Genomic DNA, 26,605 nt, shown 5'->3' with positions numbered 1-26,605 from the left:
TCCACAATAAAAACACTAACAAGAGTCCCATGGGCCACATCGCTCATCTGAGCAATGTGGCTAGGAAAAAATAGCAGAAATCAATTTATTTTTGAAATGTTTAAACCCAATAGTAGTCCCAACCAATCCTTAAAAACTGAGAGGGTATGATTTGAACAAACCTGAATATACACTTACTAAGGATGCTTGCATATTTCTTTGACTACCTGTGGCTTTATTGCCCTTTACATTTGAACTTACACTGAACAAAATTGAATCTACACTACCTGAGAATGCTTCCATATGAATAGGACTAATCATGACTTTGCTATTCTTGAAAACATTTTTAAAGATTTTTCTACATGTTTCTATGTAAAACTTGTATTCCATGTTGTGGCCCCGCCCTACCCCAGATTTGATTTGAACAAAATTGAATGTCCACTACCTGAGGTCAAGGTTCCATATAAATAAGATCATTCACGCCTTTGCTATTATTTAGAAGAAGATTTTTAAAGAATTTCCCATATATTTCTATGTAAAACTTTGGCCATTGTGGCTCGCCCTGTCCGCAGGGGTATTGATTTGAATAAATCTGAATCTACACTACCTGAGGATAATTCTTTATAAGTTTCATCTTTCCTGGCATAGTGGCTATTGAGAAGAAGATTTTAAAATGATGCCATCAATTTACACTATTTCTTCTCCCCTTATATAAGGGTGTGGTCTTTCATTTGAACAATATTGAAACCCCTTTACGTAAGGATACTTTGTGCCATGTTTGGTTGAAATTGGCCCAGTAGCTCTTGAGAAGAAGTCGAAAATGTTGAAAAGTTAACGACAACGACAGACAACCGACAAATTTTGATCAGAAAAGCTCAATTGAGCCTTCGGCTCAGGTGAGCTAAAAAGCCTTCATTATGACAACGTGGTTAATAATTGCATGGTTAGACCACCCCCTCTTTGATGATTTTACTTTTTATAGAGACATGGCTTGAATCCACCTTGAACCACATATTTACAGTTTTATGATTTTTTTTTTCAACATCTTTGTCACAAGTGACATTGTGTCAATGTTTTTTATTAGCTTATTGTACAGGTATTGGTAAGAGTTATCTTTATTTGGGCAGTAGGAGTTATCGTTTATTTCATTTACGCACTATTGGTCACTGGGTTGTACTTGTTGCTATTTTTATCAACGTATACTCGTCGAACCCGTTTGAGTAGTTTGGTCATTTATTTATACTGGGTGTTGGTTAGTATTTGTCAGATGAGGTCTGGACGCCGTGAATGATACTTTACCCATGCTTAGTGATCTTGGGTGTGTGCCTTTTATATAACCCATGCTGTGTGAACTTGGGTGTGTTCTAGCTGTTTCCCCTGCTGTGTGATCTTGGGATTCAGGGATGTTTTGTAGCGGCGTTGAGAGCAAGACCTGGGGGCCGACAGTATAATTTTAATGTGTAAAATGCCACAGCTCAGTAAGTTTTTATACTTTACAATATTTTTGTTGTTAGCTTTAAAAAGCAATATTTTATGTAAAACTGTTAGCAATATAGCGAGAATGTATATATTTACGCTCTAATTCATTTACTTGTTAAACGGCAAAAATACATGTTTTCTTTTGTTATTTGTGTGGAAAATCTAGTATATTGAACAGATATGTGTCTTGAATATTTGATAAGAAAACCCTATGAAAATTGTAGGTGACCAAAATTGTATATTAGCTTTATTGGGACGGGAGGATTTATTTACGTGGTAAGGCTACTTGGATATGGTGGACCGGACGGGACACTATGGTGGACCACAGAGGCAATATGGTGGACCATGGACGTGGTGTGTGAAGTGTGAATTCGTCCCGTGATGATCATGATTGAACTTTTGGCCGTTTTCATGTTTATTGTACATATGTAGATAAATTGTTACTTTTTATAAATCTTGTTGTTTCTTGGTATACAGGAGGTCTTACAAAATATTATTTATTTTAGTTTGAAAATTCTGATTTAACGAATCCATCACAACTTGAGGTCAGTTGTGACATTTTTGGTGGCAGCGGTGGGATAGACTTCCTGTTACCAAGTATACCTGCAATATTTACACGTTTTGTAGAAAAAGCTTTGGTTGAAATATTATTTCAATTGTTTGATTTTTTTTTTCTCGCAGGTTTTGTACAAACTATTTTTTTTTCATATGCATTTTGTCATTTTCTTATTTTCAAATTTGTCGTTTGTTGTTGTGTTGCATATTGTAACCATGGAGTATTTACAATTAGGAGAAAAGTTAGGTTTGCAAGGAACTGAGTTACAAGAGTTTGTTGACAGAAAAGAGAGAGAATATTTTGAAAGGGCGGAAAGGGCAGCAGAGAGAGAAGCGAGAAAGATTGAGAGCAAAATTGAATTAGAAAAACTTAAGAAAGAAACTGAATTACAAAAATTAAAAGCTGGAGAACTATCTGTAGGTCCATTGGGTCTTGCTTCTCAATCACTTGCTAAGTTGCCAAAGTTACCTCCATTTGATGAATCTAAAGATTGTATTGATTCATATTTACAGAGATTCGAAAGGTTTGCTTCATGTGCTAAGTGGGAACAGTCTTCATGGCGATTAATCTAAGTGCTCTCCTGAAAGGTAATGCTCTTGAGGTTTATTCTAGACTTCCAGTTTCAGAGGCTTTGAACTATGGTTCCTTGAAGCAATCGTTGTTGAGGCGTTTTCAACTGACAGAAGAAGGTTTTCGTGTCAAGTTCCGTTCCAGCAGACCAGAACAGGGTGAGAATCCTTCACAATTCTTTGCTAGGCTGAACAATTATGTAGAGAAATGGTTGTCTTTAGCAGATAGTCCTAAAACATATGACGGTCTTAAAGATTTGTGTTTAAGAGAACAGTTTTTGAACAGTTGTAGTAAGCAGTTGGGAACGTATCTTAAAGAAAGACATACAAAAACCGTAGAAGAAATGTCAAATCTCGCAGACCAATTTATTGAAGCTCATGGTTATACTTCATTCACTAAAGACTTACAAGTTTTTCAGAAACAACCATCAAGCACTTCTAGCGTTCAGAGTAACAGCAGTGGATCCATTCAAAAGCAACAGATGTACCAAGGATCACTACAGCAAAAAGGTGAGAGAAAATGTTACATCTGTGGGAAAAGTGGACATTTGGCAAGAAACTGTTTCTCCAAGCAGAAGATTCCTCGAGCAGTACCTACTTCGCACAATACTCACAAGGCTGCGATGTTACAGAGTCAACATAACTGTGAGTTGAATTGCATGAAATCTAATGACAATTCTAGTTCCAACTTACAGAATTCTGCTGTAGTCAAGATGGATAACGCCATATCACATAAAAATCAGCCTCACATAGGATCAGCATGCATCCCCCAACATAAACTGTTGCAGTGTTGTGTCACAGACGGACTTGTTAAACTTGCATGTGGACACGTATTACCAGTTATTGGAGGCGTCTGTAAGGTTTGTAAAACGATGCCCGTTGCTATGGGTTATGTCGGTGAAAACTTTGTTAAAGTGTTAAGAGACTCGGGTTGTAGTGGTGTTGTCGTGAAGAGAGATTTAGTTACAGATGATCAACTGACTGGACAAGTGCAGAAATGTGTTTTGATAGACGGCACAGTTCGAACAGTAGAGGAAGCTTCTATCTATGTCGACACTCCCTACTTCACAGGTAATATCAATGCTTTATGTATGAAAGAACCTGTTTACGATCTTATCATAGGTAACATCGATGGTGCCAGAAATCAGACGGATCCTGATCCACAGTGGTGTAGAAAGGACGAAAGAGAAGAGTGTAGTCAAGTTCTTCAAGCAGTACAGACAAGGAATCGAAAGAAAAAAGAAGACAAAGGTATGAAAAAGCTAAAAGTTACAGATTTAGGGGGTACTGATATGACAATTGATCAGATGAAACAACTTCAGATTGAAGATTCTTCCATAAAAGTGTTGTATCGTGAGCATGCAGCGACTGGCAGAAATAAGAACATTGGTGAAAATATAGAGACATGGTTTAGTGTTGAGAAAGGACTGTTGTACAGACATTATCATTCAAGAAAGGTTAGTGATGAAAAACTATATAAACAACTTGTTGTTTCAGAACCTTTGCGACAGAAAGTTATGAAGATTGCGCATGACAGTATCTTAGGCGGACATCTTGGTACAAAGAAGACTCTAGACCGCATCATGTCGAATTTCTATTGGCCTGGAATCCAGGGTGATGTAACGAGATATTGCCAATCATGTGACATATGCCAAAGAACATTTCCTAAGGGAAGAGTGACGAAGGTGCCGTTGGAGAAAATGCCACTTATTGATACACCATTTGAGCGAATAGCCGTAGATTTGGTAGGACCGCTTTCTCCAAATACTGACAAAGGCAATAGATATATTTTGACTGTTGTAGATTACAGTATTTAGTATCCAGAGGCGGTTGCATTGAAGAACATCGATACAGAGACGGTGGCAGAAGCGTTGGTAGAGATATTCAGCAGAGTTGGCATTCCAAAAGAAGTTCTGTCGGACATGGGTACGCAATTTACCTCCAACATCATGAAAGAGGTGGGTCGACTTTTATCATTTAAGCAATTAGTAACAACTCCATACCATCCAGCATGTAATGGACTAGTAGAAAAGTTCAATGGTACTTTGAAGTCAATGTTAAGGAAAATGAGTTCTGAAAGACCAAAAGACTGGGATAGATATTTACCAGCATTGTTATTTGCATATCGAGAGGTTCCACAAGAAAGTACTAAATTTTCTCCATTTGATCTAGTTTATGCACGTAATGTTAGGGGACCTATGGTAGTTTTGAAGGAACTGTGGACAAAGGAAGAGAAGGACCCGGAAGTGAAAACTACTTACCAGTATGTGCTTGACCTGAAGGAGCGATTGGCAAGAACGTGTGAGCTGGCTCAGAGAGAACTTCAGAAGTCCAAAGAACATCACAAGAAACATTATGATAAAAGGACAAAGCCGAGATCATTTAAGGTTGGTGATTTTGTTCTTCTTTTGCTTCCAACAGACCATAACAAACTTTTAATGCAGTGGAAAGGACCTTTCAAAGTAGTTGATAGAAAAGGACAAACTAATTACCAGATAGATATGAATGGACATATTCGTTTGTTTCATGCAAATTTGGTGAAGAAATACAATGTTCGAGAGGAAAGGAATACAGACTCGCCACAACTTTAGCATCTTGTGTTGTTTTGGAATCGGAGGAAACAGAGGACTCAAGTAATGAACATTTGTTACATCTTCTTCCAATGAAAGCAACAGAATCATTCACAGATGTCAAGGTAAATCATTCACTGTCATTAGATCAGCTTGAAAACATAAATGATGTTTTACATGAATTTCAGGAAGTTTTAACAGATCTACCTGGTAGAACGAATGTTATCCAGCATGAAGTTCATCTCACTACCAAAGAACCAATTAGAAACAGACCATATCAGATACCGTATGCAGTCAGAAGTGCAGTCCGAAAAGAAATACAGCATATGATTGACATGGATATCATCGAACCATCAGAATCACCGTATGCTAGTTCGATTGTCGTGGCAAAGAAGTCCGATGGTAGCCAGAGAATATGTGTGGATTTTCGTAACTTGAACAAGGTAACGATTTTTGATCCAGAACCTATGCCAGATCCAGATGAAATCATGACTAAAATTAGTAACAGTTGTTTCTTTTCTAAACTTGATTTATGTAAGGGATATTGGCAGATTCCAATGAGAGAAGAAGACAGAGACTTAACATCATTTTTAACACCAGATGGTTTGTACAGATTTAAAGTAATGCCCTTCGGTATGAAGAACAGCCCAGCTACTTTTAATAGATTCATGCGGAAAATTCTAAAAGGTTAAGAGCATACTGATAGTTTTGTTGATGACATTCTCATTCATACAGAAACTTTTGAAGAACATATTACAGAACTAAGAAAAGTGCTGAAGAGACTACAGAGAGCACAATTTACAGCAAAACCATCAAAATGTGAGCTAGCGCAGACGAGACTAGAGTACTTGGGTCATGTTATTGGAGGAGGTACCTTACAGCCAACTAACAAGAAGCTGAGAGCTATACAAGAAGCACCAAGGCCAGAGACAAAGAAGCAGGTTAGATCTTTCCTTGGTTTGATTGGCTATTACAGAAAATTTGTGCCAAACTTTTCCACCATTGCTGCTCCTTTAACTGATTTAACCAAGAAAGGTGTTCCAAACAAATTTGACTGGAAACAAGAACATGATAATTCATTTAAGAGTTTAAAATCCATGATGCTCTATAGTCCAATTCTCAGATTACCAGATTTGACAAAGCCATTCATCTTAAGAACTGATGCATCTAATCATGGAGTTGGTGCAGTACTGATGCAAAAGCATGATGGACGTACATTTCATGTTGCGTACGCAAGCCGGAAGCTGCTAGACAGAGAACAACGTTATTCGGTGGTGGAGAAAGAGTGTCTTGCAGTCGTATGGGCTATACAGAAATTTCAGTCTTACTTGTATGGAAGAGCGTTTGTTGTGGAGACAGATCATAGACCACTACTTCATTTACAAAAGACTAAAGCTTCAAACGGCAGATTGATGAGATGGTCTCTTTTTCTACAAGCGTTCAACTTTAGGACTGAGGTTATTAGAGGTGTAGATAATATTGGAGCTGATTTTCTCAGTCGTGTTGTTCCTGAGTAAGTTCGTGTTCATAAAGACTTTGTTGTGTACATAGTTTTCCAATTTTTGTCACAAAATTGCATTTTGTGTCTTAAGAAGGGAGGTATTGTCACAAGTGACATTGTGTCAATGTTTATATTAGCTTATTGTACAGGTATTGGTAAGAGTTATCTTTATTTGGGCAGTAGGAGTTATCGTTTATTTCATTTACGCACTATTGGTCACTGGGTTGTACTTGTTGCTATTTTTATCAACGTATACTCGTCGAACCCGTTTGAGTAGTTTGGTCAGTTATTTATACTGGGTGTTGGCTAGTATTTGTCAGATGAGGTCTGGACGCCGTGAGTGATACTTTACCCATGCTTAGTGATCTTGGGTGTGTGCCTTTTATATAACCCATGCTGTGTGAACTTGGGTGTGTTCTAGCTGTTTCCCCTGCTGTGTGATCTTGGGATTCAGGGATGTTTTGTAGCGGCGTTGAGAGCAAGATGGGGGCCGACAGTATAATTTTAATGTGTAAAATGCCACAGCTCAGTAAGTTTTTATACTTTACAATATTTTTGTTGTTAGCTTTAAAAAGCAATATTTTATGTAAAACTGTTAAATATAGCCTGTTAAACGGCAAAAATACATGTTTTCTTTTGTTATTTGTGTGGAAAATCTAGTATATTGAACGACTGCATGAAAAGTCGGGTTTAATTTTACCTTAAATGTGATTTAAATGCTGCGATTATTTAATGTTTAAATGCATATTATAACATATTGTGGGATCGTAAATGTTAGAAAATAATTAGCATTTAATACGAGTTTAATGAAAAATTAAAAGAACAAATTTAATAAAGTTTGGAAAATTGTAAACTTACTAATACGTTCGGATTTTAGTCTGCCGTAAACAATTATTATACCTCTAATATACAAAACGTATAATTATTATTAAACATGGCCATAAAATTAAGTTTTACGGTCACATTAAATTTGTTCGTTTAATAAAATTTAACGTAGATCTTTACCTCATTATTTTTTGTTAAATTCACACTTTACTTTATAATACTTCCAAAAATTAAGTTATATACGGAGAATTGTAAACTTACTAATACGTACAAATTTTATTCTTTCATAAACTAATATTAAATCTCTTGTATATGTGATGAAAATGTACGGATTAAACCTTCCCATATAATTAAGATTTAAGGTTGTATTTGATGAAATTTAACATTATTATATTATTGCATAATATTTTTATTTTACATTTATTCCATCAATAATTTGTATGGTTTACAATTGTGGGTTTTTTGGCAAGTATTTTACAATCTTACACAAATCCATTTCTCATTCAATTTTATTAGATGTTATCTCAATAGTGTACAAACAATGAGTTCTAACAAAGTACAAAATATTTCAAATTTAGGCCTAAAAGTCAGAATTAAAAAATTTACAATCATGATTGTAGCTCAATTATAATGGAGTAAATTTCTACATACTAGTAGTAAGTAATATACTGAAGTAATTATAAATAATATAAGAATAGTATTGTATGTAAAATTCAAATCCGCAATAAATCAAAACACAACAGGTAAAAAATGTAGTCATTCTGGACTCCAAAAGACTGCAAAATCTGACTGAAACTGCCCCTATTAAAACTTCTGCATGGGTTGTAAATGGCTTTTCAATTTCCCACAATAAATTATATCATACTTTGCATAAAAAGAATAAAAGTTGCCAATAAAAGTTGTCCATTCTTTTTACATGTACATTTTAATAAGACACACTAAGCCACTAACAGAGAAGCCTCACTCGCCCACAAGCAACAGCAAAAGGATCGGTCAGAGACACCACCTTTCTCTTGCTTGGGTATCAAGATCTGCAACTTACTGCCAGCAAAGCTCTTTTAGACCACCCTTATATTGTTTCCCAAGTATTTCAACAATAGATGTCCATGCACTAATTATCCAAGTTCAACTTGAAAAATACTTAATGTTGACTGTGAAAAATACAAGACCCAAAAAAACCCTTTATATCATTTGGTTATGTCAATTCAAATTAAGGAAAAAGTATCACAATTACACAAAACAATAGCAGCTTAAATTTGTTTACAATACATGTAGCTCATTTCTGTTCCAACTGCTAGGTTTATTGCTTGATGATTGTAATATAACATATCCTCATTAAATCAACGTTACATTGGAATGCAAAACATTTCAATAGTGATATTTTCAACTTTGCTTTAAAATATCAAAAATGAGCTCTGAAACATGCACATATAAAAGTCCTGTATAAACATATGTAAAAGTATATTTAACAATTTTTTAAGCCTTAATTACAATTCCATAACTCATAATTCATAAACTCTCTTACTTCAAATGGAAGGAAACAAATTAATATTTTACTCTTGCAATTCTCATTACTCTTGCAATATCAATTGTAATATTTATTAAAATCACAATTCACCCCTTTTTTACTCAGAAATGTCTCTACCTCATTTGCCTATTCTATTTTTTACATCTATGACTCACTAAGCCACTGACAGAGAAGCCTCACTCGCCCACAAGCAACAGCAAAAGGATCGGTCAGAGACGCCACCTTTCTCTTACTTGGGTATCAAGATCTGCAACTTACTGCCAGCAAAGCTCTTTCAGACTACCCTTGATCATGATTGTCTTATTTTTTCCACAATAATGTCCATGCACTTATTATTTAAGTTAGACTTGTACATATATGTGATATATAAATCAAGATTAAAATGTATGTGATTGCAGATTACACAACAAACCAATAAATGTTTAAACAATAAAATACATAACAGTTTTAATCTGTAATCAAGCATAAGAAAAAACTTTCACTGTCAAAAATACAACACTAGGTATATTTTTCTTATCTAACATTGAATTTGTGCAAAACAGTAGCAACTCAGATATTTCATCTCTAATAGCCCATCTCTGTTCAATTAATACATCCATAGGTTTGACTCTTTTAGATTCTTTATTTGTCCTAGTTCTTCTTATGCTCTGCCTTTTAGAGTGCTTTGATTTGAGAATGGCACTTTTGGTGTCCTGTTCTTTGAAGACATTCTCACATTCATCAGAACGCAACTTCAGCTTTCTAATTTCATAGATAGTATTATCTTTAGAATCATTTTTTGTACTATGAAGACGTAATCAATATTTAAAACTGCTTTTTCTTGCTTCTTCTTCTCTTCATGCCAAGAAGTTTTCAGCTCTGGAGAAGCACACCTAGCTCCTAATTTCTACAATAAACATAAAAATAAATACCCATTTGCCTATATATACATATTATATGTGTGCTTCCGGATTTATGCAATTGCATATATTAAATAGTAAAAACAAAATCTGAGTTGATTTTAAAATTATCATTTGACCTAGAGGAAACACAGCTCAATTTTGCTTAATTAAAAATTTACAGAAGACTACAAAAGATATGCCATTTTTTCAAATCTGGGTAATAAAGACAGATAATTATCTATAATTTCAGGCCAGCGAGCTACAGATTTCGAAGCGTGTAAATTTGGGACTAATGATTTTTTTCACCATCTTTTTTTTCTTGGAGCATTTTACCTGCTTGACCTTGAACATGTTGAGGTGCCCTTTTCTCTGCTCCTCCACACTAATTGTAAATTCTTTCATTTAGCAGCAAGATACTATGGATATGGTAAAAAGCTGTCATAAACAAAATATGAAAAATTGATAACAGGTGTGGCTCTCCATAGAAAGAATATACAAAAAAGGAGAAAAAATATACAAACAGGGTATACTTATGACTAACATGACTACGGCAAGAAGATAACATTTTACACAATGAAAAAAATTCTCTGTGTCATCTAGTTAAGTGAATTGCATAAAAAAAACATATAATTATATGTATAGATCAAATTTATAGACGACAAAAAATATATATGTGATAATCAACAAACATACATAATGGTACCGTAGTCCGAGCACATGGAATTTGAAGATTTACAAAGTTTAGGAAAATGCAAAGAATAGCATTTACAGCATTTATCATATTAAGACACACATATATATAGTTTCACAGCAGCAAGCTGCAGATTTAAAGTGATTTAGTACATGTAAATTGGGGACTGGTGACTTTTTGCCATCTTTTTTTTTTTTTTTTTTTTTTTTTTTTTTTAGCAATTTACCAATGTATTTACCTGCTTGACCTTGAATATGTTGAGGTGCGCAGCCCTTTTCTTCGTGTTCCTCCACGATATTTTATTTAATGTAGCAGAAAGATACTATGGATAAAAAAAAATATGAAAAATTAAAAGCAGGTATGGCATCTCGTAGAAAAAATATACAAACAGATGTATTTATGATATAGAGCAAGTAGATAACATTCATACAATAATAAAATCCTCAAACTTTGTGATCTAGTACATATTATGATATGTATTATATTAAATTTAGAGACGACAAAACATGATATGAAATGGGTGTACATACTCGGAACACATGGAATTTAAGAGTAAACTTAAATGCAAAGGTTAGCATCTACAGCATTTAACATGCAAGTTATTGGGATAATGAACAAGTGATTTAACATAAAGTAAAATATATTAACAACTTACACTGAATATAGCAAGTTTTTAAAGTGGACAACAAATGCAAACTTCCAGTAAATGGTGGCAATCTCATACACAATAAGTTGTACAACAAATGATTAGTTCGTACCTCATACTGGGTAGCCAAATATCTGGTCAAGTCACTTTCAGGAAGAGAGCCTCAGCAAGTTCAATGTTGATCATTCCCATAGCTACTTCAAACTTTTCTGGCACAATTTCTGAAAGAAAAGATGTATCTTGCAGGGATTTTTATTCAAACTAGGAATAATTCTCATGAATGTAAAAATTTGAAAAGTTTATAGATGACCGACGAATACCAGACACAGAACAGAAAACTCGCTCGGGTCTTAAAATGGCTCAGGTGAGCTAAAATAAATCAATTCATGTGATTTTATTGATCTTATCAGAAAATTTAAGAAATCTTACCGTTGTGTTAATCTTCATACTGCTTTTGTCATTTCTTGTGAGCATTTGGATTCCTGTAAATAATGCATGCATAATTGTGCATCATAGAATGTGATAGCTATTTTTAATAATTCATGCTTACGTATTTAACGTAAAAAAATTATGCATAGCTCAGAATCCATTGCTATTGTATTTTTAGGATAAGGAAAATAAGAATATAAACCTCGTATTGTCTACTTGGTATATAGCATTTCAAGTTGTTGCAATATTTTTTATACTCTTATGCTAAAAGATACAAGTTAATAAAAACATTGTTTGTTTATTTGTGATAATAGAAAATTTGAGCGGTATGGTTCTCACCATTTTCACAAGCTGTCTACATAGCCGGCGTTATGGGGAATCGTCTCAGGCACAGTCCACACTGCAACTATTTAAATAATCAAAATAAGTGCTCAATATATTCTTGAGTAGGCATTAAGAAATAAATAAATAATTTATTACATTGTACAACACTCTCTGTAAATGCTGAACAGAGGAACACTTTAGTGACAAAAATTCTGAAACCAATCCCAAAACGAGAAAATTCGAGTTAAAATCCATCTTTAAGTTAGATGGTTAAAAGTGTTAGATAATTATTACAAAATGTAAATAGCGCTTGCCCAAACGTTTTTACTGCCAGGCATTTTATGTGTACAGCCCAGACTAAGGAACAGTAACATTATCAGTAGCAGAGGCAATTATTCATTCAAGGACACATGATAAAATTTTGTACATTGTTCCTACCGCTAAACAGGGTCGTAAATGTCTTCATCTTCTGTTAAAACATAAATTCCATCCAAAGTTTATCATGCTTCTCCTTTTCGAGTAACTCTCTTTCGCCCCTTCCTCCCGTACAACATCATGATCAAATTGAACATGGCTGCGTGAAACTCTCCAAAAAATTGAATTTCGGCGCGGTGTGTTGTTTTTAAATAAATTGCTTTTCGAGCCCGACTTCGATCCCGATGTAATTGTACTACAGTGGTAGTCGATAGAGAAAAAACTAAGTTATATTCCACAGTTTTGAAAAATCTACATAAGGGTAAATAAATAAAAATGAGAAATAAATAAATTAAAATGAATAGGGTGCCTAAATATTTTTTTTTCAAAAATGTTTCAACATAAGTTTACATTAGGTATAAAGAATTATTTATGACATATTCAAAATACCAAAAATGTACTTAAACTTTAAGTATAAGCATATTTACTTTTACATGTCGATATTCTTAAACGGAACGTATAATTATCTCAATTAAACTATATTATTCTCGACGTATTTTGCATTAAATATGATTATACTTATTTGAAAACTGTATTTAATTATATCACAATATATCTCATGTAAAATGTACCGTTATACATAAATTAAATTCAATACAAGAAATTTACTGGAGTAAACGAATTTATTAAATTATATTAAACGCGACTTTTCATGCAGTGTTGAGGTCAGTTGTGACATTCTTGCTTTATGAAAGTCATACAAAACAATGTCCTAAGCATTTTCGGTTGTATACGGAAATGAGTTCATCTGAGCAATATGAATGAGCCTGAAAATACATTTTGGATTTTTTACGCAAGTTGGATGCAGAAAAGTCAATCAAAATTACTTCACTGAAAAAATGAATTACAATTGGCGTGGCTTATTTCAATCCTTTGCTTATGACCTCAGTAAGACCCAGTTGCGACATTCAGTACTATAATTTATACAAAAATCATGTCTTTTGCAGCTTAATTCTGAAGAAATGTCAAAATCTCGCATACATAAATGATGTTCCAACATTATATTATTTGTCTTTCAACATTCTATGGCTTGTTTTTAAGACTTTAGTCTGTTTTATCTGTGTAATTTATTGTCAACCATCGATACATCAATTTAAAGAGATTGAAAAAAAACATTGTCCAGAGAGAGAGAGAGAGAGAGAGAGAGATAGAGAGGTTCTGTACTCGTGTAACATATCATGTGAATATAAACGCTGTCAGTTGAATCATTTTCTAAAACAAGAATATCTATGAATTGTTTCCCAATTAAAATGTTTAAGCCATGATCGGATTATGCTATCGATACTAGTAGATAGATATTTATATATAAATATATATAGCACGCACTTAAGTACAAATTAAGCTTGATTTGACCGTGGTATGTGAAAGTGAAACTAACTTGCAAATCAACTATTATTTCATTTATTTATGGGAAATGAAATGATCCTTTTGCTTCATCACTTTCCCCTCTCTCAATCGCTTTCCCTTTTCACTCATTGGCTTTCCCTGTCTCGATGACTCTCTTTCTCTCTAACAAATTCAGTCCATATACACATAACACAGTACTACCTTTATTATAATCGAATTAATTTTAAAATGTAAGAGATTAAACGTGATTCCTTCTATGTAATCCTACTTTCCTGTTTATATATATACTTACATATCGAATTTTCTAAATGTGTATCAGTTAATTTTAACGAAGATTATATTATAGTCTGCTTAAAAAAATGTTTAACTGTAAAAATATATACTTTTTTTTAAAGTGTTTAGATTCAGTCTCACAAATTGGGGCATGGATTTTTATCTGATCAATTTATGTACGAACTGTATGATCGTCAGTGTTGCTAATCCAAACTGTTATAGAAGTATCAGTACCGTAGCATTACAGTGCATGTATATGTATATGCGCATGCTTGTAATGCCAGTAAGTTTTGAGTCATATTTAAAATCGCATTTCTTGTGATAGCAAAATTACAATGATGTCATCATAAACCCTATTTATCCCGCTTCAAACATAGAAGAAGGTATGGTTTCCATACAAATTTTGCTCTTAGATTTTCGAAAAAATGAAACTGGTGTAAAAGTTGAAAACTCACGCATTTTAGATAATTGAAATTCAATGCAGAAAAATCATACAAATCATTTTTCTCTCATGTGTTTTTAAATGCTAATTATGACGTCATAAACATGTGCATTTCCCATATTATCTTAACAAGTTGCAGAAGACACAAATTTTCAATGAAATTTTCTTTCAGATGACATTTTCCACAGGCATCGCCCACAAAGATGTTGAGATATGTGATTTGTTATTGAATTTTGCACAAAATATCAAAATATCAACGTGGGCGACGGCTGTGGACACTGTTTTCTAAAGGAAAATCACCCTTGAAATATGCCATTTGAAGGCTTTTTCTTTCGAAAATAAAGAAATGCTTCACATTAATGACGTCATATTTGCAGAATGGTAATCCTTCATGCCATATTTTTTCCCGATTTATCACAGTGATATACTTAACTAATACTTAAGACAGTTTCAAAACTTTTTGATGTCATTACATTTTTTGGGCGCAATAAAGCTAAAACCATACCTTCTTCTTTGTAGATTACTGATTCGAGAAAAGCTAATCAAAAGACGCCCTGAAGTATGATGTCGCCGTCAAGGAGTAATATGAAAATTGAGCACAAGATTTCGATCGAAACGTTGTTACTGTAAATATTGGCAGCTAAGAAACGGATTGTGTAGGTAGTAATTTTTACTGTAATGTTAAACTTCTTGCTACTTTATTTTATGTCGATTGTTGATAACAAACACATACATTTTCAATATTTCAAAGAGGTCTTCAGCGGGATATATTCGTAACACAGTCATTTAGTGACTTAATACGGAGTCATACAGGGTGTGAAAGGGAAATCCGTATTGGGACTAGTCTTCGCCTCGCTCTCAACAGATTTCCATTTCACACCCTGCATGACTCCGTATTAGGTCACTTACTGACTGTGTATCTTATAATATGTTTTTCATATTAGTCCTCGTGTTTCAGATTGCAGAACTGTGCATTCAAAAACGCCTACTGTTCATTGATCCACGTTTATCATGAACTTCAACATCCCCATGATTTAAGGGCAAAAATGCTGTGCCCCCTGAGTTTTTCTGGATATTTTTTCCTCTTAATGTGTGAAATAACTTTATTTAACAGATTTTGCATACCCATTGTATTTTGTATTGAAAGGATGTTAAAGTCAATGTTGAATTAATTACACGGCTTTTTAGGGTCATTGTTATAAAATTACACTGGGAATGAAAAAAAAAACATGTATGACTTATACGTATCAAATAAAAATATGAAGATTTTTGTTTATAAAGTATTAATTTTAAACTAGAACTGTCCAAACGGGACAAAATACCCCCTGCTGGGTTTTTCAGAGGTACGTTTTTCCATAATAAAGATATATATCAAACACAAATTATGAATTTTTTCTAACAGTGACCTTGAACTTCTCCAAAAGACCTTGGGTCAAGGTCATGACACATCCTTGGGTCATGGGTAGTTATTGTGTGAAATGAGAACCTACCAAGTTTATCCATAAAAAAACATGTATCAAACATGAATTTTGAAAAAAAATTCTTCCAGTGACCTTGAACTTCTCCAAATGACCTTAGGTCAAGGTCATGACACACCCTTGGATCATGGGCAATCTTTGTGTGAAATGAGAACCTTCCAAGTTTATCCATAAGAAAGATATGGACCGGACACGAATTATGAAATTTTTCTTCCAGTGACCTTGAACTTCCACACATGACCTTGGGTCAAGGTCATGACACACCCTTGGGTCATGGGCAATCTTAGTGTGGAGTAGTAGATTCTAATGTCCCTCTGTAAGAAAGATATGGACCGGACACGATTGCACAGACAGACGGACAGACAGACAGACAAGGTGATTCCTATATACCCCCCCAAACTTCGTTTGCAGGTGGTATAAAAAGTAATCATAATTGGAAGAGAAAAATCTTGATTACAACAGGGTTTTCACCGGGATCATCCTACTATGAAACATTCTATATTTAAAGGTCGCGTCATCTGGTTTACACATTGACTATGAAAAAGCTCTTGTTTTCAGTTACTGTGTCTAATCAACGATTGGTTCAAATAGAGTAAACTGTACTTTAGAATCGGATAGCTCATCTTACAACAAAATCACATTTGTATCTACAAAAAAACTCAGATGAAATCAATAAAATACGTATAAATTACACTAGATCTAATGCGTTACATTTTACATCAATGGGTCTTTATGAGGTCATAAAACACAAAATAAAGAACGATAAGGGGGCAACAAATTTATCAAGTGGACAAGTTTAGGCCTTCATTTGTCTGTTTAGCAAAGGCAAATATATTATACCAAACGTAATTTGACGTTTTTTCATTTTCAAGGAAATTTCTATTTTTAGTAATTGCAACTTCACCATTCTTCAAAATCGAAAATCTATATGCAGATTTATGTATCTTAGTGAAGTCAAATTATGTGCCAAGTTATATTGAAATAGACCAAAAGTGTAGAAGGAGTAGCATTTTGAATGTTTTTCACAGGAATTTCTATTTTAGTAACCACGGCAACACTGTTCAATGAAATCAAAAACCGATAATAGAATTATGTATCTAACTGTGGTTTACTTTTCTGCAAAGTTAAATTAAAATCTGACCAAACTTATAGAAGGAATAGCATTTTGAAACAAGAGGCCCATGGGCCACATCGCTCACCTGAGATACTTTGACCATTCTGTTCTTTACTAGATTTTCCCCTTGTAATACATACTTTGACCACACCCTACCGCACTGATCATAGTTTAGACAATTTGACATCTACACCATCTCAGGATGCTTCCACATAAGTTTCAGCTTTTCTGGGCCTGTGATTCTTGAGAAAAAGATTTTCAAAGACTTTTCCTATATATTTCTTTGAAATACTTTGATTTCCCATTGTGGCCCCACCCTACCCTCGGGGGTCATGATTTGATTTATTTAGAATTTACACTACCTGAGGATATTTGCACATAAGTTTCAGCTTTTCTGGCCCAGTGGTTCTTGAGAAGAAGATTTGCAAAGACTTTTCCTTTATATTTCTATGTAATACTTTGATTTCCCATTATGGCCCCGTCCTACCCCTGTGGGTCATGATTTGAAGAATTTAGAATCTACACTGTCCCAGGATGCTTCCGTATAAGTTTCAGCTTTTCTGACCCAGTGGTTCTTGAAAAGAAGCTTTCAAAGATTTTACCTATATATTTCTTTGTAAAACTTTGATTCCATTGTGGCCCCGCCCAACCCCCGGGGGTCATGATTTGAACAACTTAGAATTTACACTACCCCAGGATGCTTCCACATAAATTTCAGCTTTTCTGGCCCAGTGGTTCTTGAGAAGAAGCTTTCAAAGATTTTACCTATATATTTCTTTGTAAAACTTTGATTCCATTGTGGCCCCGCCCAACCCCCGGGGGTCATGATTTGAACAACTTAGAATTTACACTACCCCAGGATGCTTCCACATAAATTTCAGCTTTTCTGGCCCAGTGGTTCTTGAGAAGAAGATTTTCAAAGATTTCTCCTATATATTTCTATGTAAAACTTTGATTCCCCATTGTGGCCCCGCCCAACCCCCGGGGGTCATGATTTGAACAATTTAGAATCTACGCTATCCCAGGATGCTTCCATATAAGTTTCAGCTTTTCTGGCCCTGTGGTTCTTGAGAAGAAGATTTTCAAAGATTTTTCCTATATATTTCTATGTAAAACTTTGATTCCCCATTGTGGCCCCGCCCAACCCCCGGGGGTCATGATTTTAACAATTTAGAATCTACACTATCCCAGGATGCTTCCACATAAGTTTCAGCTTTCCTTGCTTAGTGGTTCCTGAGAAGAAGATTTTAATGACCCCACCCTATTTTTGTCTTTTCTTAATTATCTCCCCTCGTGAAGGGACTTAGCCCTTCATTATACCCGCACTTTCAAAAGAAAGTTCGGGTATATTGTTGTTACTCATGTCCGTCCGTCCGTCCGTCCGTCCGTCTGTCACACTTTCTTCCCTGAACTCCTCCTACATTTTTCACAGTAGCTTAATCATCCTTTGGGAGATGGTTGGGGGTGTCATGTAGATGTGCAGTAAGGTTTCGGAATTTTGATTTTGCCCCGGGGGATCAAATGGGGGTCGAAAAATGACGTTTTTTATACAAAAAGCCCCTTCTTCCCTGAACTCCTCCTACATTTTTCACAGTAGCTTAATCATCCTTTGGGAGATGGTTGGGGGTGTCATGTAGATGTGCAGTAAGGTTTCGGAATTTTGATTTTGCCCTAGGGGATCAAATGGGGGTCAAAAAATGCCGTTTTTTATGCAAAAAGCCCCATCTTCCCTGAACTCCTCTTACATTTTACTTAGCAGCCTAATCATCTTTTGTGGGATGATTAGTGGTGTCATGTAGATGTGCAGTAAGGTTTCGGAATTTTGATGTTGCCCCGGGGGATCAAATGGGGGTCGAAAAATGACGTTTTTTATACAAAAAGCCCCTTCTTCCCTGAACTCCTCCTACATTTTTCACAGTAGCTTAATCATCCTTTGGGAGATGGTTGGGGGTGTCATGTAAATGTGCAGTAAGGTTTCGGAATTTCGATTTTGCCCCGGGGGATCAAATGGGGGTCGAAAAATGACGTTTTTTATACAAAAAGCCCCTTCTTCCCTGAACTCCTCCTACATTTTTCACAGTAGCTTAATCATCCTTTGGGAGATGGTTGGGGGTGTCATGTAGATGTGCAGTAAGGTTTCGGAATTTTGATTTTGCCCCGGGGGATCAAATGGGGGTCGAAAAATGACGTTTTTTATGCAAAAAGCCCCATCTTCCCTGAACTCCTCTTACATTTTACTTAGCAGCCTAATCATCTTTTGTGGGATGATTAGTGGTGTCATGTAGATGTGCAGTAAGGTTTCGGAATTTTGATTTTGCCCCGGGGGATCAAATGGGGGTCGAAAAATGACGTTTTTTATACAAAAAGCCCCTTCTTCCCTGAACTCCTCCTACATTTTTCACAGTAGCTTAATCATCCTTTGGGAGATGGTTGGGGGTGTCATGTAGATGTGCAGTAAGGTTTCGGAATTTTGATTTTGCCCTGGGGGATCAAATGGGGGTCGAAAAATGACGTTTTTCATACAAAGAGCCCTGTTTTCCCTGAACTCCTCTAACATTTTACACAGTAGCCTAATCATCTTTTGGGAGATGGTTGGTGGTGTCAGGTAGATGTGCAGTAAGGTTTTGGAATTTTGATGTTGCCCAGGGGGGTCAAATGGGGGTTGAAAAATTATGTTTTTCATACAAAGAGCCCTGTTTTCCCTGAACTCCTCTTACATTTTACTCAGCAGTCTAATCATCTTTTGGGAGATGGTTGGTGGTGTCAGGTAGATATGCAGTAAGGTTTTGGAATTTAGATTTTGCCCCGGGGGGTCAAATGTGGGTCGAAAAATGACGTTTTTTGTGCAAAAAGCCCTGTCTTACTTGAAGTCTTCCTTAATGTTACTCAGAAGCCTAATAATCTTTTAGGAGGGTTAAATATTTTAAAAATTATGTAAAACATCAACGTCAAGGGGTAACAAGATGTGTTTGTGAAATACTATGCGCCCCATGTCAACAAAGTACGAAAAAGCTATTTTTAGCATATAGGTCACAGTCAAGGTCACAAGGTCATTGACCTTGGTGTTGTTTGTAAGAACTTAATTAGTGGGGTATGCATACTAAATATGAAGTTGTTATCTCCTATGGTTCAAAAGTTATGGTAAAAAGTAGAAAAAGCTATTTTCAGTATAAAGGTCACAGTAAAGATCACATGGTCATTGACCTTGGTGTTTATTGAAAGAACTTTATTAGTGGAGTATGCATACTAAATATGAAGTCCCTATCTCTTATGGTTCAAAAGTTATGGCAAAAAGTGGAAAAAGCTATTTTTAGCATATAGGTCACAGTCAAGGTCACAAGGTCATTGACCTTCATGTCATTTGAAGGAACTTTATCATTGCAGTATGCATACCAAATATGAAGTCTCTATCTCCTATGGTTCAAAGGTTACGACAAAAAGTGGAAAAAAGCCATTTTTAGTATAAAGGTCACAGTCAAGGTCACATGGTCATTGACCTTGGTGTTGTTTGAAAGAACCTTTTTAGTGAAGTATGCATGCCAAATATGAAGTCCCTATCTCTTATGGTTCAAAAGTTATGATCAACACTTGAAAAACCTATTTTTAGCATATAAAAATATGCTCAAGGTCAAGGTCACAAGGTCATTGACCTTGATGTCATTTGAAAGAACTTTGTTAGAGGAGTATGCATACCAAATATGGAGTCTCTATCTTTTACGGTTCAAAAGTTTTGGCCAAGGTTAAACTTGACAACAGACAAACAGATAAAACAGACAAACAGACAGGACAAAAACAATATGCGCCCAGAAAAAATTCGGGCGCATAAAAAAAACATTGCATGCTGGGAAACACCTTGAATTTTTATGAGTAATTTATGTACATGTCAAAATGTGAGAGTCATATCTCATCTCAATCAAAAGTTATAAGCAAATGCAACATTTTTGAAAGTAGGTTAGGCTTGATTGCTTCAAGGTCAAGGTCACAGTGTAAAAGTATTTGGAAAGGTCTTATCACAGGTAATAATAATCATGCATTATGATATGAATGCCCTGACTTTTCTTTTTCAAAATGATGAATTTATAACAACTTAATTTTTTTGCAAGTTGGTCAAACTTCTAGGTCACATGTAAAAAAAAACCATGCCATTCTCACAGGTAAATATACTAATAATAAGTTTAATATGAATGTCTCTTCTCATTCAGTAGATATGACCGTGATAACCAAGATTAATTTTTTTGAGACAGATAGACTGAGTCTGACATACAAATGTACATATTTCTATATATGAATTGGGTAAAATTGGCCCAGTGGTTCTAGAGAAGTTAAAAATGTAAAAAGTTTTCAGACAAACAGATGGACAACACGTCACGACAGACATTATATGCTAAGGAAACAAAAAAAGCTCAAATGAGTGTTTTGAAAGGGTTACAATATGGTTGGAGTATTTGAAAAGCTGTTTTTTTTCTGCAGCTCTAGATATGCATGACCAACATATTTATGTTTTATATTTTCTTTAGTAATTTGTTTGTTTGAAGTGAATACATCTTCCCTCATATGGAGACACCACCAAATAATAATGAAGATAAGATGTGTTTGTGAAACACTGATGTCCCAGTATGGAAGCCTATGGCGAAGGTTGAAGTTTCTCAAATATATGTCAAACTCAAGGGTCAAGGGTTCAAATTGTTAGTATCAGAAGAAAGTCTTGTCACAAGGAATGCACATGTTAAATAAAGAAATCTCTAGTAATTCCTGTTCAAAAGTTAATTGCCAAGGTTAATTTTTTTTTAAGTGGTTCAAACTCTAGGGTCAAGGTCAAACATATTTATACCTGTTGACAGTTCAAAATGAATACAATATGTCATGATAAGTATGAAAGCCCTAGCACCTACTGATCAAAAATTAGGCAGAGTTTAAAGTTTGGTATTTTTCTTGTAAAAATGTGTATCCCATGTCAAGCGATCAGAGGTAAAAATTAATGTTACCCAAATAAAAGGTCTTATTAAATTGTCACAAGAAATAAACTTATAAAATGTGGAAGCTATATGTATAGCCCATCCCACTTAAAACTTATGGGCAAGCTAGCTAGGATTTAATTTTTGCAGACTTATAGACAGACATACTATAAACACAAGAAACAAAATATGTATAATAATAAGTCAAATGGAAAAAAAATATACTATTAAACTGGAATTACAAAATAGATTGTTATTTCAGGGACAGGAAGTGTGTAGGAAGATTGGAATCCCCCCTCCCCCCTCCCCCCTCCCCCCCCATCTGGCATTTGCTTTGTTATTTAAACAAGACTATATACTGTAGCAAGTAAAAAATGACTCTTGACATCCTCTCCCTATAAACTTAGAAAACATTGACCTCACTATCATTGTTTTTTTATTTGTTTATTTGTTTTCATTTTTTTTTCTCCTGCTTGTCACGAAATTCTGGGCTGGAATTTTTTGACTGAGATGTGAACCCCCCTCCCTACTTCCGAAAAAAAATTCTGGATCCGCACCAGTATTGGCAGTGTCACATCGACAACGGGAGATAACTTCACAATATGAAATTCGTCTAGTGTGGCATGGGATGATCTTTGACCCTTTTTAAACTTTAACCTAATCGTTGACTTCTACTTACCGACCCCCTGTGTCTCGTAAACTTCATGAAATATAAATCCAATTATAACACAAAATGAATTAATCCAATGCACACCAGACTGCAACCATGTGTCATTTTGGCGAACTTTCGTCGATTCCGTCACCTTATCAGATGAAGTGGGAATCGGCCGAGGTGTGCCAAATGGTGTTTAATCTATAAATATCATAATGGGTGACGCATCGTGATGTAATGTAGAAATTTACATGTTCACATGTATAGTTCAAAAACAAATTTTAAATTAATTCATTACAAACGATATTAAATTTTAACAAACCCTTTCCATCTAGCCTATTCCAAAAAGTATGTGCTGTGTGATTGTGGTGTCGATGGGGGGGGGGGGGGGGGGGGTTAGTAAATTTAAAAAGGTCCTATTATGAGCAAAACATATATCAAAATCTAATTTCAGACGCGGATCCCGAATTTTTTTCCAAGGGGGGGGGGGGGGGGTCCACCTCAGTCAAAAAAAAATCCTATCCTAAAAATTGACAATTAAAAAAAAAACCTAAAGTAAATCTCACCCTAACGTCAAAAACCTATATCGTGGAAGTGGGTGGGGGTAGTGGTGACTTCTATTGCCGCAAATGTTTAACTTTTCATAACTATTTTACTCATATTCGTGTTTACCAGGGGGGGGTCTGCATTTTCCAAGGGGGGTCCATTGTAACTTTTTCCTTGTTTTAGTGTATACAATTTTAACCTTGTAAATTTCAGGGGGGGGGGGTCCTGACCCCCCTCCCCCCCCCCTTTACAGATCCGTGCATGAATTTACATCATTAATAAAATTCAGACTGGTATATAATGAATTAAGCATGTGTAAAATAAATATAAGACGTTCTGAGTTATAGGTCACAGGGTCTGAGAATTTCATAATCAATTTGATTAATACATGTAAATTATAGAATTATTTTGACTATTTCCTTGGAAAGTCGCCCAATATGTAGGAGCGTGTATTTAGAGGCAAACACCTTAGTGCGGGTATTACTGTCTCATGACAGCATCTAGTTTTAACAATTTGAATTTCCCTTCACCAAAGGATGCTTTGTACCAAGTTTGATCAAAATTGGCCCATTGGTTCTTGAGAAGAAGTCGAAAATGTGAAAAGTTTACAGACGGTCGGACGGACGGACGACGGACAAAATGTGATCAGAAAATGTGATTATAAAATTGTTTACAGGCAGACAGAGGGACGGACAGACAGACAGCTAGATTGACGACGGATTGCACTACTATCACATAAGGCTTTCTGGTCTCTTTGATAAAACTTTCACAGAACTTTCACAGAATCTTAATTGCATATTGCCATTGTGCACCTCCATTTTTTTTTTCTGACACATATTTTGAGTTTCCCATAGCAAAAGTCCATTAAACAATGCAGTATTCCTCCATGGCACCTGATCCAACCTCTGATGTTTCGGAGGTCCGTGTTTTCTGTACTCTGATACTGTATACTGTTTAATGTACTTTGAGATTGAATGCTGTTCGTTTTCTCCATATCCTTCATTGGAGACATCGAAGAGTACTCAATCTCAAAGTCCATAAAACAATACAATATCCCTGAAGATTATCCGAGGGGCACCAAATGAACTCCTTGAGTCTGTGTCCCTTATAGACTCAAAAGGTCAGTGACGTCTTTTTATACTGGGCGACGCGCCTGCCAGCATTATTTCGTTATTCTGTGTACTCATGAATGAATAGGTACCGAACGACAAATTCATAATTTGTCTTATTATCATTTTATAATTACTTTCCATTGCACGTCCGAGTTTTTATCATGTACAAGCAGAACATGCATTTTGCCATTATAATCACAAGGGGCCTGGAGTATCATTTCGTGAGTCACTGCTCACAGTACCTCTAATTCTTCGGAACATTGTTAAGGCTGAAAAAAAGGCGGCGGGTTTAATTTTTTTAAGGGGAAAAGTTTACTGTGACGCCACACAAAAATGCGACTTTTTTGTATTCTTTATAATACCAGATAATGAAATAATTTGCAATTTTAAAATCGTCTTTTTGTAAATAAATTTGAACCATGTTTTGAATATAAATAAAGGATATGTCCCTTAACTTGAAATGTGCTACTGCTTCCTTTAAATCGAGAGGGTGGATTTATAAGTACACAAAAAATTTGGTAAAAGTCAAACATATTTCTATTTAGGGCTATTTACCTGAAATTTTAACTATTTAAACGCAAATTCTATGCAAAGCAGCAGTACTTTTCAGAAGGTACAAAGTAAGCAGAAACAATTAATAGCTTGAATTTTTACTTTCAAATAGGGTATGCCCTTACGATATTGATATTTGTTAATGACCTACATTCAGTACACGTGAATGTACTTTGACCAGACCAAACTTCATATAGTACAGAGTACGTTATATTATGCTATTTCCATAAGTATTTAAGTTATGTCATAAAATAACAGCTTAATAATAATAAGTTCAGTTTTAAAAACAATTCCCGTTTTCGCACTTCTATTTTCCGTTGATTTCTCATAGTAAGTCTGAACTGTGCTGCCTTATTATATTTCAGTATAAATCTCTGAATGCCTATTGCCATCGGAACCAATGTTGATATGGTTTGAATCAAATTAACCTGATGATGATATCACACGTTTCAGTTTTCCTGTTCCAACAGTTTATCAGGTTTTTTATGAACTTTTATCTCCTATTTTGGCATTACCCTACCCCTTAAAACTGGTCTAGCGGTTTATCAGGTCTTTTATGAACTTTAATCTCCTATATTGGCATTACCCTATTCCTGAGAACCAAGATTTAAAGAAATTAGAATGAACACACACTATCATAGGAAGCGTTCTCACAAGTTTAATTTTTTTCTGGCATGGGGGTCTTGTTATGATGATATTTTTTTGTGACTTCTAATGACTTTTCCTTGATTATCTCCCCTTGAAGTAAGAATGGTCCTTCTATACACCCTATTACCGGCAACTGGGACTGCTAATGCAACTGTGACAACAGATAGCAAAGTTGTTTTTCACTATGAGAACTAATTTATATGTAATTATATATTTTCGACTATTTATTGTATTTATTTAATTCATTTGGTGTTTTCCAGTTTTGATCTTTCCTTAAACATTTTTTTTCTGTTTAATACAAAAACATGATTTCTTATAAAAAAAAAAATTAAGAACAGAATAAAATTAAATTTCAATACAAGTTCAAGAACAAATTGTCAAATTAAGCTTACAGATTTAAAACTGGGTGTGTCTTTCAAATATCTAAATTTTACTTAAGCGAAAGATAATTTGTAACAACTTGGTTAATTTTTGGCCCATACCATTGTACTTAAGTAGTAAAACATAGGAAATTTTTAAAGAGGAACAACAGATACAGAGACGGATGAATAGCCACAGGACAACGGATGATCCATGAAGCTCACTTTAGTTTGCAGCTCAGGTAAGCCATCAATATCAAAGACAAGAATTATTATCCATATTTTGCCCACAGTCATCAACAAAAATAAAACCCAATTCATTTTGTAAAGACTGTAACCAATCTTATAACCTAATAGGTCAGAAGTCTTTTTTTTTATTTCTGTAAAATATGGCAGTACTTGTACATTCTCATGGTAGGTTGGATTTTTGTTCATTCCTTTTATAATTTACATTTGTTTAAGACAGAATACTTACATCTGTAGATTTTTTCTCTGTGTGTGTGACAACAAGAAACAGTGGTGCCTTTTTGCCTCCAAATGTCTTGATTGAGGTAATCCAAAACTTCAAGTAGTCTAAAAGAAACAAAGGTATAATGGATCAAATAAAGCGTAATGATAAAACTAGAATTCTCTAATGAGACTGTTACAAGCCTTATTGGTTAGTGCTAAGAGCAA

General features: G+C 34.9%; 1 protein-coding gene and 1 long non-coding RNA gene across 4 annotated transcripts in view; both read right to left on the bottom strand.

Annotated features, from left to right (window-relative positions):
- Positions 1-26,499, bottom strand: part of LOC134280025 (uncharacterized) — a 31,802-nt gene extending 5,303 nt beyond the window's left edge. Inside the window, exon 1 of the mRNA XM_062762457.1 lies at positions 26,406-26,499. The gene's annotated coding sequence lies outside the window, so the exon portion shown is untranslated. The remainder of the gene's footprint in view (positions 1-26,405) is intronic.
- LOC134280027 (uncharacterized) lies at positions 7,339-12,803 on the bottom strand. Of its 3 annotated transcripts, none has more exons than XR_009994823.1 (7): positions 12,406-12,803; positions 11,994-12,060; positions 11,655-11,707; positions 11,338-11,446; positions 10,818-10,901; positions 10,222-10,257; positions 7,339-9,893 (listed from the first exon to the last, which is right to left on the bottom strand). It is a non-coding gene; the product is annotated as an uncharacterized LOC134280027 (long non-coding RNA). The 3 variants fall into 3 exon arrangements; XR_009994821.1 differs by having other exon boundaries at positions 12,417-12,796; XR_009994822.1 differs by lacking the exons at positions 7,339-9,893; positions 10,222-10,257 and adding an exon at positions 10,283-10,323 and having other exon boundaries at positions 12,417-12,793.
- Positions 26,500-26,605: the final 106 nt, after the last annotated feature.

This window comes from Saccostrea cucullata, unplaced genomic scaffold (genome assembly GCF_032062105.1).
Source record: "Saccostrea cucullata isolate Sc308-1 unplaced genomic scaffold, CSIRO_AGI_Scuc_v1 ctg5735, whole genome shotgun sequence".
Classification (NCBI taxonomy): domain Eukaryota; kingdom Metazoa; phylum Mollusca; class Bivalvia; order Ostreida; family Ostreidae; genus Saccostrea; species Saccostrea cuccullata.
This window is presented reverse-complemented; position numbering and strand designations above follow the sequence as displayed.